Source organism: Loxodonta africana, chromosome 3 (assembly GCF_030014295.1).
Source record: "Loxodonta africana isolate mLoxAfr1 chromosome 3, mLoxAfr1.hap2, whole genome shotgun sequence".
Classification (NCBI taxonomy): Eukaryota; Metazoa; Chordata; class Mammalia; order Proboscidea; family Elephantidae; genus Loxodonta; species Loxodonta africana.
This window is the reverse complement of record NC_087344.1, coordinates 140,552,822-140,568,649: the sequence shown is the minus strand read 5'-3', so window position 1 is coordinate 140,568,649 and position 15,828 is coordinate 140,552,822.

The window sequence follows — 15,828 nt, the reverse complement described above, 5'->3', positions numbered from 1 at the left end:
CTGAGTCAAGGATTAAGTCAGGAGAGATTCCATGTATCTCAGATTCAATACTTGTAGGAACAGAAGGGTGGGCCCAGTGGGAAGAGAAGTATAGCTGGATAAAGAAAGGTCATCTATCCCTGGATGAGCCCCTTCTGAAGCACACTGCCAGTTGCTGCTAAGAAATTCCTTTGTATTGAGTAGACTAGCTGATGCCTTTACACCAACATTAAATCTCTGAGAAAAACGGATTTAGTTCAAGAAACTGTATTGTCCGTGGAGACACCATAAAAGCATAAACCTTAAACAACGGAGGCCGTCTGTGATTTTTTGACCAGCTAGAGTGGTTTTTTTCAAAAGTTAATATTTATCTTGCCATAATATTTACCTTCACACGGTAAGTGCTGCTATTTTCCCATGACTGCAATGAAGAATTGTGGTAAGATAAACTCACCTCTATAAGATAAATGTCAAGTGTTTAATGAAAATCACTGGATGAGTACCCCAAGCTTACTTTGAATTTGCTAAGATTCGGGCCCTCAGTAAAATTTAACTCACAAAATTTTCTAAATAGAAGTCTCTGAGCTAAAACTGGGGATTACAAAAAATGAATTCTGAGAGGGGGCATGCCTTAGTGAAATGACAGCTGGTGTAGGAATGCAGAGAAGCAAATTTTCTTCACTGTTCCTATACTGACTGGTGGAGTGGTTCTCCTGGCCTCCATCTCATCTATAAAATGATTGGATGACATTAGAAGATCTCTAAGATCCTGTCCTGATCCAAGATTTTGTGTTTCTATATTAATATATGATCAAGTTGAAGGCCATTGTCCATCATAAATTTCATAGCCCAATATTTTTGGTAGAAGACATTGGATATAATTTTGAGGATAAAAGATCTGAGTGGTGTCACTGCAGGAAAGAAGCATTATTTAAGAAAATAGGACAGACATATAAAAGCTAAGTAAAAGTCTACTCTTACCAAAATTTTGGTATTTTTTCAGAAAAAAAAAAAAGAAAAGCTTAGTGAATGTTAGACAATTTGTGTTATAACTACAAATATCTAGGTCTTCAAAGCTCTGGTAGACCTCTCTGTTATGTATTTGATGAGGAAGTGTGGAGTTGAAGTTCCGAGGTAGAGTGAATTGCCTCTCACCCTAGCTTTCAGCTGAGATAGTCCATTTTTATCTGTTTAGCACAATAGGAATCCTTTTCAAAACTAATTTGAAGGTACAAACCCGCTTTTTGAAAAAGTTGAAAGCTTTTGGTTTAGGTAATACTGTTTTTCACGGTGTGAAACATACCTGGATTAGCGTCCCAAAAACCATTGACATCGAGTCGATTCAGACTCACAGTGGCCCTATGAGTAGAGTAGAACTGCCCCATAGTGTTTCCAAGGCTATAATTTTTATGGAATCAGACTGCCACGTCCTTCTCCAACAGAGTAGCTGGTGAGTTCGAACCTCCGACCTTTCAGCTAGCAGTTGAGCACTTAACCACTGCACCACCAGGGCTCCCATCTCCCACCTTCCACTTAGTCAAGATCTTTCTCTCTTTATTCCAAATCTCCCACAAAGCGTATTTCTTGCAGAAGATTAACCAAGGCCACACCAGGTGCAGAAGTTTTCTCTTCAAGTCTTTTTCTTTGCATAGGTTTTCCCAGGATAACTGGTTCTATATGAAGAATTGACATAAAAACAAAATGCGGTGCATAAGTAACTTTTTACAACTATTACTGTGTATATACACAGTGTTTATATACTTTTGTGCCCAGGACTAATGTGTTAGGTCATGGCTCCAGGAATACAAGCTCTGTACATGCAGCCAGTCACACAAAAAACTATGATATATTGGCTCTGTGCATATTAGTTCACCTATGAACTCAAACCCTGGAGAGCAGTATTATACCCTCACCAGCACGTTGTGAGAACTCAGAAAAAAATCAGCAATAACAAAATTGCTGAGAGGTAGGTGGCAAATGTTATTATTATCATTTTATAGAGGAGCAAAAATGTGGAGCAGAAAGGTCAAGTATCTTGTTTAAAGTGACACAGAGTAGTGGAGTTGATCCATGGAATTATTAACTTCTGTTTTCTAATCTAGTGGACCCGAGGTTATAGAATCCAACTAGGAAGGTCAAAGATATCAGTTTTATGTTATGAGACACTTATGCTACATGGGTCGCTTCTGTTCTTTCGTCCTCTCACCTGGGAGCCACTTGATGACTTTGGCCTCAGTCGCTTCCCCCATCGTGGGAAACCTGAACCTGAAACCAGAGATTATATTAAAAGTCAGTGCTTCTGACTGTGAATTTCAGATCTCCTGTACTCTAGGCTCTTACATATTTTTATCTAATCAGAATCTACACTTTTTCAATTTGTGTGTCCTTTGTTGGGAAAAGGCCTGGTGATCTCTTCAAAAGAGCACAGGAACTTCCGGTAGGGACACCTGGGAAATCTGTTTAAAGCTAAATATTAAAAACAGTATGCTGGAATGATGGAAAGGAGGTGTTTGGCACAGTTGTCTCCCCACATTCTGATTGATCCCATAGCTTCTGAAATATTGTTAATGTCTAGATCCATGTTTGAAGAAGAGCTTTGATTAAAAAAAAAAAAAAAGCCTCCTGAGAAGGGTTTTGTAATCATTAATCGATGGTCATTGTCTTTTACCTCTTCCTAGATTTGGCACTGTTGACCATATCTTCATTCAAACTCTCTTACCTCAGGGACCATACATTTCTTCTATGATGGCCACTCTGTTTCTTCATCCACTTCTCTCTGTTATCCATCAAATGTGGGTACTGTTCCCAGAAGGGATTCCCAAATCAAGGCTTCATGAAAATAAAAAATGGTGTTGATAACAACAGAACCTGCATCTTGAAATCAGAACTTTGTGCCATTTTGTAGTGTTCTGGTTTCAGCTTCTAGTTTCTTGTCACTGGAAATCTGATAAGAAACTTTAGCCTCTTTAACCTGTACCAGTGCTGGCTGCCATGGAGTTGACCACATTGTGTGTGTCAGAGTAAAACTGTGCTCCACAGGGTTTTAAATGGTTGATTTTTTGGGAAGTATATGGCCAGGACTTTCTTCCAAGGCACCACCAGGTGAACTCGAACCTCCAACATTTTGCTTAACTGTGAAGTACATTAGCCATTTGCACCACCTAGGGTTACTTTGTTACAGGGCTATTTGTTACCAGGGGAATATATGACATTTGTTCTGATCTGGTTTGTGATTACTCTTCGCTTTGATAATAATCCTTTTCTGTGTGTCCCATTATATATTTTGCTAGAATTTGTTGCCTGTTTCTTTCAATGTCTTTTCTACTATTTTCAGATTGTTCTCAAACTCTGCATTGCTGTTGTTAGGTGCCATTGAGTCAGTTCCAACTCATAGCTTACAACAGTTCCGAACCATAGCTTCCCAGTCCTGTGCCATTCTCACAATCATGGTTATGCTTGAGGCCCTCATTGCAGCCACTGTGTCACTGCATCTCGTTGAGGCTCTTTCTCTTTTTCACTGACCCTCTACAAACTCTACATTAGGTGATGGCTGAAAGTAACTAAAGAACTGAATCTATCAATTACTTTTCTTCCATCTTATAAGTTTAGGATACTGAGAAGTCATTATTCCAACTTTTTGAGTTACTTAGTGTGGAAGGCAGAATTCTAAGATGTCCCTGAAAATTTGTTTCCTGGTGTATGTACCCCGTATAAGCTCCTCCCCTTGAGTGTGGGCAGGATCTGTGAATATGATGGAATACCACTCCCATGATCGTTTCGCTATATGGTCATATGGCAAAGGTGAAGGGATTTTGCAGATGTCATTAAGTATCTTCATCAAGTGATTCTGAGTTAACTAAAGGGAGATTATTCTAAGGGGGCTGAGCTAATTAGGTGAGCCCTCAAAAGAGGCTTAAGAGGGTAGAGGCATTCTTTTGGTGGCCTTAAAAAAGTAAGCCATCAGGAGTTCTATACCAAAAAAACTCATTGTGGTTGAGTCAATTCTGACTCACAGCAACCCTATAGGACAAAGTAGAACTGCCCCATAGGGTTGCCAAGGAGTGGTTGGTGGATTGGAACTCTCAGCCTTTTGGTTAGCAGCTGAGCTCTCAGCCACTGCACTACCAGGGCTCCATGGATTCTATAGCTACAGGGAAATAAATTCTGCCAACAACCACATGAGCTTGGAAGAGGACCCCAAGCCTTAGATGAGACTTCATCCCAGCTGACACCTTGTGAGATGCTGAACAGAGGGTCCAGCTAAGCTGTGATGAGATAGGATGAGATAGGATACGGGATCAATGGAGGAGAGAAATGCAAATAACTGAGAGGACAAGATGTTAAAAGGGTCATCTACCTAACCACCAAAAAGAAAGACAGGTCAATACTGTAATGAGTGCCTACAAGCCAGGAACAAATATTTTTGAGAAACGAGGAGCTATGATCCGGGGGTCACTGGATGACAGCAATAATGAGGGATAAGGATGACGTTGTTGCCTGAGATTCAAAGCTGAGTTTCTTTTCTTCCCAAGCAAGGAAAAACAGAGACATCACTTATCCATGTACAGACCCAATAGCACAAGGGTTGGGTGAGAAAAACATTGACACCATTTTAGAAGCCTGCAGAAGAAGCAATGTCCCCCAGGGAAGAGCCAGATTCTAATTAGAGCAAGAATATGAAGGGAATGCTCAGAGAATAGGTTCTGATTATTAATTAGGTGTCCTAGTGGCCTTCCTTGAGGAGCCATGGTGGCACATCAGTTAAAGTGCTCAGCTGCTTACCAGAAGGTCAGCAGTTTGAACCCACAAACTTCTTCTCAGGAGAAAGATGCAGTAGTCTGTTTCCATAAAGATTATAGCCTTGGAAACACTATGGGGCAGTTCTACTCTGTCCCATAGGCCACTATGAATTGGGACTGACTCCATGGCAGTGGATTTTAGCGAGCTTCTTTATACAATCCAAGTAGAAAGACCAACAGATTTTATGCATTTGCAAAGCTATCACACAAAAAATTGGATATTTCATCTGCTATTTTGTTTGTATCCATAATACTAGATGCAGGAGAATATCCTTGGGACTTCTTCTTCTTATACATTCTGGCTGAAATGAGCCGTGGAAATGCTGTTTATTTAGCTAAGATTTTGACTGTGCAGATGATCTTTAACTACTTAATTGGCTTCGATAGATCAAAAGTAGGAAAAGTAATATGCATGCTGGGCTGTGATTTTATAGGCTTATATATTTGGGAGGTGTGAGTAGGGTAGAAAATTAAGCTTGTAGATTGCTTATCATTATCAAGGTCAGAAATAGAGATTGTGAAGGAGTAATGGTCTTGTCAACCTAGGAGGGCTTCCTGAGCTGTTGAAAGTGGCTTATGAACACGCAAAATAACAGGAAAGCCAAGCCTTGTAAATTGTGGATATTTGTTTATTTTTGTTAATTTCCTTTGTGTAATAAAATGTCTTTCATTTTGTTAGCCAGTATTTAAAGTTTTAGCTTTCTTCCAATTGATATGCCACAGGCAATAAATTATGCACAGAGCTGCTAAAAACAAGCCAGTTTAAAAAAAAAAAAAGCAATAATTACCAAAGACCGGAATTACAGTCAACATTAAAAAAGATAATGTTGGCCCACAACTCTGCCTGCCTCCGTTACTACCACAACAGCAACCAATATTTACAAGCTTCAAACCTGCCCATAATTGTTGGTGCTAATGTACCAAGAACCTTGAGGAAAGAACAATGCTAGACTAAACTGTACTACTCCTCCAACCCTTCCTATTCCCCACAATCCAGGATTCTGATTGTTCTATCCGTGATGTCTTCCATTTCGTTTCATCCTACTCCAGTTTCAACACACCAGTCTTTCATCTGTCCTCTAACCAGAACCTGCATTTTCCCAATCCCATGCAATGGCAAGTCACCCACAGCTTCGCCTTCCTGTTTTCACTCTTCATTTGTTTGGGAAGTCCTAAGTAGAGAATGTGGGCGTGAAATTGGGCTGAATTATAAGGGAGTAATTGCCTTTGGGAAACACTGGTGGTGTAGTGGTTAAGTGCTATGGCTGCTAACCAAGAGGTCGGCAGTTCGAATCTGCCAGGCGCTCCTTGGAAACTCTGTAGGGCAGTTCTACCCTGTCCTATAGGGTCGCTATGAGTCGGAATTGACTCTAAGGCAGTGGGTTAGTGGGTTAATTGCCTTTGATATACTGGATAGTCTAAACCTGACACACTGGTGGTTTTACATTCTACTCTTTGTCATTCCTCTGGGTAGAGCCTGGAGTCCATGGGTGATGGAGTTAATGTACTTGACTGCTAGTCAAAAGTTTGGAAGTTTGAGTCCACCCAGAGGCACCTCTGAAATAAGGCTTGGCGATCTACTTCCAAAAAAATCAGCCATTGAAAACCCTATGGAGCACAGTTCCACCCTGGCACACATGGGGTAGCCATGATCCGGAATCGACTCAACAGCATTTTTTTTTTAATGCTTGAGTAAGGGATGGATTCTAAAAGACTACAGCCTTACCTGCACCAGCTGGACCTCTCTTTCTCCCTCTCTTGTTCTCATTTACTAAGTTATTGAATACTGAACGTAGTACTCTGATGACTCTAAACTCATCGATTCTTAACAATTATTTCGTCTTCTTCTTCTGAACTCATTGCTAGGGCCAATGCTGCCAAGTTGACACACTAACAGAGCTCCCAGCAGGGTTTATCATTCCAAGGACAATTGCCTTGAGACTAATATGCTTTTAATGCCAATTTTAGGTTTATGGGCACAGTTTCTGATTGTTGATTGCTCCTAGGAATGTGTTTTTGTTTGTTAGTTGGTTTGTTTCGGGGGGGAGATCCATTGTTAAAGATTTGCACAGAATATCTTGTGATCCTCTTTTCTCTAATAATACACATTTCATCATAACAACAGTGAGGCTAGTATGAGGCATTTTAATGAGTTCCTTCCATCCTTAAGACAAAACCTGGAATGAGTTTCTTAACTGGCTGTTTTCTCCCCATCTGTAGCTGTTGTGTCCTATATTCAGACCTAGATGCTCCAGAGCTAATGTTCCTACCTCTCTGGCTGTGTTCAGAGTGACTTACTGTTGGCATTGTTATGAGTCATTGAAGAGAAATTCAAGTTACTTGTTAAATCAGAGAACTATTTGGGGGAAAATAGGAATTTTATACCTCATTGAAGAGCTGACTTACAAAAACATCACTTGTGTTTACTAGGTTGAACTGCTTTAGGAAATGTCACTGGGGCACCCGAATTGGGCAATTCACGGCTCTCACATACAAAATTCCTTTCCGTAGTATTATTTCTAAACTGTTTCGAGCAAGCAACCAAATGTCAACTGCTCTCACCATCTCTGTGGAATGTTTTAATTAACCCCTTCATGGGTAAATGGCCAGGTCTTTCACCCACCTCCCTGAGAAGTGTTTCTCTAGCAGTTGATGGAATTGGTCATTTTGTTCCCCAAGCTGTCAAGCGTACTCTGCACAGGGCGAGGATGAGTCCATCCGGGTGTAGTGGAGACTTCGTGGGCAGACTGTGATACGTCACACTCGTTATTCTTCTTAAGAGGCTTGCTTGCCTGCCTCTGATTTCCTCCTGGCATAACCCCCACCCCTTTCCTTTTTGACTTTCTGTGCTTATGGGCGCTTAATTTCTATGATTTTCCTAAGTCATATTAAAAAAAAAAAAAGTCACATTGATGATAGATAATTCAGTAGTAGATTATATTAGGTGGCAGTGAAGATATTTTGTGCGTTTGCAAAGCGTTTGTCTTTTCTGTTTATCTATGTTTGTCTTGAAACCCTGGTGGTGTAGTAGTTAAGAGCTATGGCTGCTAATCAAAAGGTTAGCAGTTCTAATCCCTTATGCTCTCCTTGGAAACCCTATAAGGCAGCTCTACTCTGTCCTATAGGGTCACTATGAGTTGGAATCGACTCAACAGCAGTGAGTTTTTTTTTGTTGTTGTTTTGTTTTTTAATGTTTCCCTGGAAGGAGCCCTGCTGGTGCAGTTGTTAAGCACTAGGCTGTTAACAGAAAGGTTGGCAGTTCGAACCCACCAGCTGCTCCACAGGAGCAGGATGTGACAGTCAGCTTCCATAAAGATTTACAGCCTTGGAAACTCTATGGGCAGTTCTACTGTGTTCTGTAAGGTCACTATGAGTTGGCATGGACATGATGGCTTGTTTTCTCATAGACAATATACTTAGAATTATCAGAAATAATGGGGGTTGAGGACAGCTCTCAATGAAGAAGACAAAAACATCATTGTTTTTTCAATTAAGGTTAATACTATTTATTACTCAATTACATAAAACTGCTAGAGAATGTGAGGGACATAAAAGTAGCGCAAGATACAGCCCAGTCTTCAGAGAGTGATGAAACTGGTCAACATTTATGGAGCACTTACTGTCCATGGAGCAATGGAGAAATAAACACAAGAAATGTAGAAAAACATTTATAACTAAAATGCTAAAACAGCATGTGACTACATGTTCAATGAATGACACAAATGATCAGAGTTGTAGCAGTTCAGAGTGGGGAGAAAATGCTGTAGGACCCAAGAAGGTACACCCAGAGTAATCGTTTTTTAATGCGCATCTGAGGATGTGAGCCTACCCCAGCCTTGTTCAAACTCCCTCTGGTGACTCCGCTTTCCTAGACTTCTGCAGCCTCATCCCTTACCCTCTCCCTCTAGAACTCCACGCTCCAGCCACACTAAAATTGCTCAGTTTGATTTCTCAAGAGCTCCACTCTGTATGTCTTGGAGCTTTTGTTTCTATTAATCCTTCCGCCTGGGACCCATTTATTTCTTTGTTTGTTTACCTTTCTCCTGTCTCGCTAATTCTTCTTTGTTCTCAGAGATTCCCTGAGACATTCCTAAACTGAAGTACCTGGGTTAGACGCACCCTTGCACTTTCCTTTCTGTAATGACTGCACGATCCCTGTGTTTCTTCCACACTGGACTCTCACCTCCCTGAGAGGAGAGGACCCCCTTAGCTGTTTCACAGCCCGTGCCCAGGACAGTGCCTGAGGTCTTCTGGGGCAACTCTTTGAAGGTTCTGTAGGATTCATACAGCTAGAAAAGACCAGGACCAGGTGGCTCAAGGCTGAGATTGAAATGACATTTATCCCACATCCTCCCTGTACCCCACATCAACTCTTTTTATTCTCACGTGAACTCTGTGAACTCAATATTATTGTATTAAATATTTAAATACCTAACTTGGAGCTAGAATTTGAATCTAGTTCTGATTGACCCTAAGGGTTTATTAGGGGACTGTTTATTTATACATTTAAAGAAATTTAATGATGATTATGATGATGAGGATGATAATCTTTGAAATTTGAATTGCTGTGTTGCTAAACACTTTACATGGATTACTGTATTTTTTGCAAATAACACTCCCATGTGAAGCACACACCCGTACATGTAAAACATGTAACGCCTACCAAAATAATGTGTTGGGGGGTTGTTGCTCGGTTGACATAAAATATATACTGTATGTGTTATTTGTGTAAAAATACGGTAGCTCACTAATGCACACATGAACACTATAAAGGAAGACATCATAATTATCCTTGTTTCACAGATGAGGAAACTTGGCTCAGAGAATTCGACAGGCCCAAAACCACCCAGCTAGTGAGGGGAGTGCAGGCCTGTGAATCCCAGCTATCTGACTCCAAGGCTTGGGATAGAAAGACAGGTCGGACCCTTGGGCTCTCAGATCAGCCGCTTGGATTTCAGTCCTTCCTCTTATTATTTGTACAACTTTGGGTAAGTTACTTTACCTCTTTGTGCCCTCATTTGCCTTTTTGTGGTTAAATATAAAATCCTCAGCATAGGGGCTGGTATAGAGCAAATGCTCAGGAAATGTTAGTTATAATGTCGTTGTTAGTATGACTGTCAAAGGTCTCATTTCATCCGGGTCAGGAATTGATTCCTTCTTGTCTCTTTAATATAACACAATATCCTTTTCTGTTACCTTTATTTTTTGATAAATTTTTCAGTTAAATGTGGTGGAAAAGGTTTCAGGAAGCTAGGACTTAAAACAATAATTACTCAATTTTGTGGTGAATCACATTTCAAGTGAACTTTTAGAGGCTCTGCACTTTGAGTATAAAGATAGTGGGGGGAAGCATGTCTTTTTCCATTAGAGAATGTATTAACAGGCCTATATCAAGACTTGGAGAAAAACCTGGACAGAAGCTTCAGGGAAAAGGAGCCGAGTGCGGGCCTGTGACTTATCCTTCTCACAATTAAATTTTTGCATTCGTGCTGGTAGGATAATTTAGCTAGCTTCATCATCTTGTCTGTAACACTTTGAGCCTGGGCTCCCTAATTCTTGATTTGACTTAATGAGATGTGTTTTGGATTTCTCTGCTTGGTCTTCTAGCTGTGTGCACCACATCAATACAAACTACATAAAGTAAAAAAGGTCTCAGCTCAAAACCACCTTTTATTGAACAAAAAGATGTATAAGGGCTTGTCATAGTTTCCAGTGAATTTTAGATTTGTTTTAATATAGGATATTACAATTTCTTGCCATATTAATTGGTGAAAACTCTTGAAATTGATATAATGAAAAGATTACAGATATAAGACATTTCATTTTTTTCTGATACCAAATAACAGTATAAATACCTTCACCTTTATGGGCCTCTGTCTTCTCATGTGTAAAATGAGTGGTTGGGACTAGTGTAATGGTTTGAATTGTGTCCCCTCAAAATATGTGTCAGCTTGGTTAGACCATGTGTAGTTGTCTGCCATTTTGAGATTTTCCTATGTGTTATAAATCATAATCTCTGCCTGTGGTTAAAAGGATTATGTAGGTCACCTCCCTGATCCAAAAGGGAGATTCCCTGGGGTGTGGCCTTTACCACCTTTCATCTTGCAAGAGATAAAAGGAAAGAGAAGTAAGCAAAGAGTTGGGGGACCTCATACCATCAAGATAGCAGCACCAGAAGCAGAACGCATCCTTTGGGCCCAGGGTCCCTGAGACTGAGAAGCTCCTCAACCCGGGGAAGATTGAGGACAAGGACCTTCTTCCAGAGCCGACAGAAAGAGAAAGCCTCCCCCTAGAGCTGATGCCTTGAATTTGGACTTTTAGCCTACTTTAAGGCTGTGAGGAAATAAATTTCTCTTTGTTAAAGCCATCCACTTGTGGTATTTCTGTTATGGCAGCACTAGATGACTAAGATAACTAGCTTAAACCAAAAAAAGTCAACCAGTTGCTGTCTGGTTGATTCCGACTCATAGTAGTCTTATAGGACAGAGTAGAGCTGCCACATAGAGTTTCTAAAGAGTGGCTTGGTGGATTCAAACTGCCAACCTCCTGTTTAGCAGCCATAGCTCTTAACCACTTCACCACCAGATTAGAGGTCTGCAAACTACAACTTGTATGCCAAGTCTAGACCACCAATTGTTTTATAAATAAAGACTTATTGCAACACAGACACTGTTATTTGTCTGTACATTCTTTATGGCTGCTTTTGGAGCCCTGGTGGTGAAGTGATCAAGAGCTCAGGCTGCTAATCAAAAGGTTGACAGTTTCAATCTACCAGCTGCTTCTCCGAAACCCTTTGGGACAATTCTAATCTTGTCCTATGGTGTCGCTATGCGTCGAAATTGGAATTGACTTGCCGTCAATGGGTTTGGTTTTTGGGTTTTTCCTATGGTCACAGAGTTGAATAGTTGTGACACAAACTCTGAGATATTTATGTTCTTGCCCTTTCCAGAAAAAGTCTGTGGAGCCCTGAACTAGAGGATCTCTAAGATAATTTTTTAGCTCTAAGCTACAAACACAGCTCCACCATTTACCAGTTGGGTGACGATGGTATTATGAGTTGATTTGTGTCCCTCAAAAAGATATATTCAAGTGATAACCCCCAGTACCCGTGAATGTGACCTTATTTGGAACTAGAGTTTTTGTAGATGTGATTAGGTAACCTGAGGTCATACTGGAGTAGAGTGGGCCCTAAACCAATTTCACTGGTGTCCCTATAAAAAGAGGAGAAGAGATGCAGACACAGAGACACACACAGGAAGATGGCCATGCGAAGTCAGAGGCACCAATTAAAGTTATACTACCACAAGTCAAGCAATGCTTGGGGCAATCAAAAGCTAGAAGTAAGAAAGGATTCCTCCCCTAGAATCTTCAGAGAGAGCATGACCCGGCTGACACCTTGAATTTAGACTTCTGACCTCCAGAACTATGTCAAAATAAATTTCTGTTGTTTTAAGCCACCCAGTTTGTGACACTTTTTCTATGGCAGCCCTAGAAAACGAATACATTGGGCAAGCCATTTAACATATCTAGGACTCAGTTTCCTCCTCTGTAAAACAGAAATGATAATAATAGACCTTAACTCATAGGTTTGTTGTGTAGATTAATTGAGATAATCCACATAAAGAGCACAGTGCATTCCAAGTTCATAACAGAGACACACCAAAGTTTGTTGTTGTCAGGTGCTGTCAAGTTGGTTTCAACTCATAGCGACCCTATGTGCAACAGAATGGAGCACTGCCTGGTCCTGCGCTATCTTCACAGTTGTTATGCTTGAGCACGTTGTTGCAGCCACTGTGTCAACACATCTTGTTGAGGGTCTTCTTCTTTTTCGCTGACCCTGTACTTTACCAAGCATGATGTCCTTCTCCAGGGACTGATTCCTCCTAATAACATGTCCAGACTGTGTGTGAGACGCAATCTCACTATCCTTGCCTCTAAGGAGCATTCTGGTTGTACTTCTTCCAAGACAGACTTGTTCGTTCTTTTGGCAGTCCATGGTGTGCTCAATATTTTTCGCCAATACCACAATTCAAAGGCATTGATTCTTCTTAGGTCTTCCTTATTCATCATCTAGCTTTCACATTGTCACATGCATATGAGGCGATTGAAAGCACCATGGCTTGGGTCAGGTGTACTCTAGTCTACAAGGTGACATCTTTGCTTTTTAACACTTTAAAGAAGCTTTTTGCAGCAGATTTGCCCAATGTAATGTGTCGTTTGATTTCTTGACTGCTGCTTCCGTGGGTATTAGTTGTGGATCCAAGTAAAATGAAATCCTTGCCAACTTCAATCTTTTCTCCGTTTCTCATGATGTTACTTATTGGTCCAGTTGTAAGGGTTTTTGTTTTCTTTATGTTGAGGAGTAATCCATAGTGAAGGCTGTAGTCTTTGATCTTTCTCGGTAAGTGCTTCAAGTCCACTTCACTTTCAGCAAGCAAAGTTGTGTCATCTGCATAACCAAAGTTTAGCTGTTAATATTATCATCATGGAGTCCTGGTGGTGCAGTGGCTAAGAGCTTGGCTGTTAACCTAAAGGGCTGCAGTTCGAATCCACCAGCTGCTCCTTGAAAACCCTATAGGGCAGTTCTACTCTGCCCTGTAGGGTCACTATGAGTTGGAATCGACTTGACAGCAAAGGTTTCGGTTTGATTTTATTGTCATCATCTCGTCACTGTTATTAATAGTGCTATAATTTTCTATTTTATGAAATAATATCAATATGCCAAAATTTATATGCAGCCTATGGTTTTATTTTTAAATATCTTTTGGGCTTGTATCTCATGACTGACTTAAGACTCTCACCAGGAATCTCTGTAGCCAGCAGAGATACTGCTCCACAGGCTGGCACTCCTCCCATTGACAATTCTGTGGGTTCGCTCAATCTGTACTTGATGGCTGGCAAGAGGATCTTTAGTCTATGAAATGAGAGACCTCACTCTATTTTCTGTAGGAATTATGCAGAAGAATATCCAGTCTCTTGAGCCAAGATGTTGTTGTTACTTGCCATTAAGTCACCTTTGACTCATGGTGATCTTATGTATAAGGACCCAGTTAAAATAGAAACAAAGAAAACACAAATTCTATGGCCCCCAGCAGGACAATGACATATTCACAAAGCTTCTGCTTTAAATCCGTGTTTTCCTCTCCACCCCCATTAGATCTAGAAGGAGCCCTGAACAATTCAGTTTTCTCTGTACTTGTCCTTTTCCTCTACAGTTAAGATTCATTTTCCCCAAGAGAGACTCTTCATGGTTCTTTTTTAGCTTCTTTGACCAAACACCACCAAAGATCTCTGGGGAAGAACCAACTTTCTGTGTCAACAGTTCAGGAGTCTGGTAGCTCTAATATTTTCCTCTGTGTCCGGAGCTCTGGAGAGAGGCTAAGAATGCTCCAAGAACCCCCTAGAGGAACTCTTCTGCCCCCATAGAGGAAAGCAGGATCTTCCCCTAATGCTCTTCCACTGCATAGTTCAAACATTGAATGCCAGTCAATGCCCATCTCTAGAGCTGTGATGCATCAGCCTCAAAAACCAGAGGCACTGTTTATACCATAAGCAAAAACCAAACCCAAACCCACTGCTGTCGAGTCATTCCGACTCATAGTGACCCTATAGGACAGAGTATAACTGCACCATAGAGTTTCCCAGGAGCGCCTGGTGGATTTGAACTGCCGACCTCTTAGTTAGCAGCTGTACCACTTAACTATGTTTATATCATAACATACACCTAAAATCATTTCCAAGATTGCAAATAGGTATAAATGAAGTGCAGGGTACAATACATAATTTTATACTAGTGCTACTTAGTTACAAGACCATAAAAAGATGACTTCTGTTATAAATGTCAATACTTTACACTGAAGATTCAAAAACTCACAACTTTTGAAATATTTCAAACTATAGAGAATTAAAGTGGAAGTTGCTAGTAGCTGGTCTTTGCAAAAAGGAAATGGGAATTGCAATGAAGAGGCCAGGCATTTGGGACTCCTAAGGCAACCAGTCTTACGTTCTTGACTTAGTGCCTTAACTATTTTAATCAGGAGCTCTGGTGGTGCAGTGATTAAGTGCTCAGCTCTAACCAATAAGTTGGCAGTTTGAACCCACCAGCCACTCTTCAGGATAAAGATGTCGGTCTGCTTCTGTAAAGATTTACAGCTTTAGAAATCCAATGAGGTAGTTCTACTCTGTCCTATACGGTCACTATGAGTTGCAATTAACTCTATGGCAGTGGGCTTGGGTCTATTTTAATCAGACAAACAAATTCTTCAAATGTGAGTCAATAGTATTATTGTTTTAATTGCATCTAAGTAATTTTTCTTTATTCTCCTAGACACTCTTGTTTGATGTCATGTTGAGCCATAGTTTTGTTTTTTAGAAAATACATTTATGTAGACCACTCACCGGGGGGTATAAATGTCACTATGCACACAAATTCTGGATCTCTAGATGTACACACCCAGATGATGAGCTCACGTAGTAGGATTTTGTCTCCTGCTGGATGAATGGGCCTTGTGGTGTTTAGTCAGATGAAGGGAGACTAGAGATGATTCACACATGAATGAAACAAGTGAGATCTTCCTAGCTCTTGGTCTAATCTTTAATTTCCAATATATGTTCCCCAAATGCCTTTTGTCCTCTTCCTTTCTACTATGGCCAATCTACCTAATGGTAAGTAATCAACAGCTAGACCTTAGTACGCTGGTGGCACGCAGTGGCTAAGTGCTCAGCTGCTAACTAAAAGGTCTGCATTTGAACCCACCATCCATTCCACAGGAGTAAGATATGGCTGTCTACTTCCATAAAGATTACAGCCTTGGAAACTCTACCCGGTAGTTCTACTCTATCCTAAAGGGTCACTGTGTGTCAGAATCTTCTTGAAGACAACTTTTTTTTTTTTATTTAAGATCTTGCACACTACAGTTAAAAATATAAAAACAAAAAACACAAACACAACCCCCAAATAAATAAAGAAAACACAGAAGGATAAAACCATTTAATATTTATTGGATTTAAGAAACAGTCTACTTCTTATTATAGCTGGTGATAGTTTTTT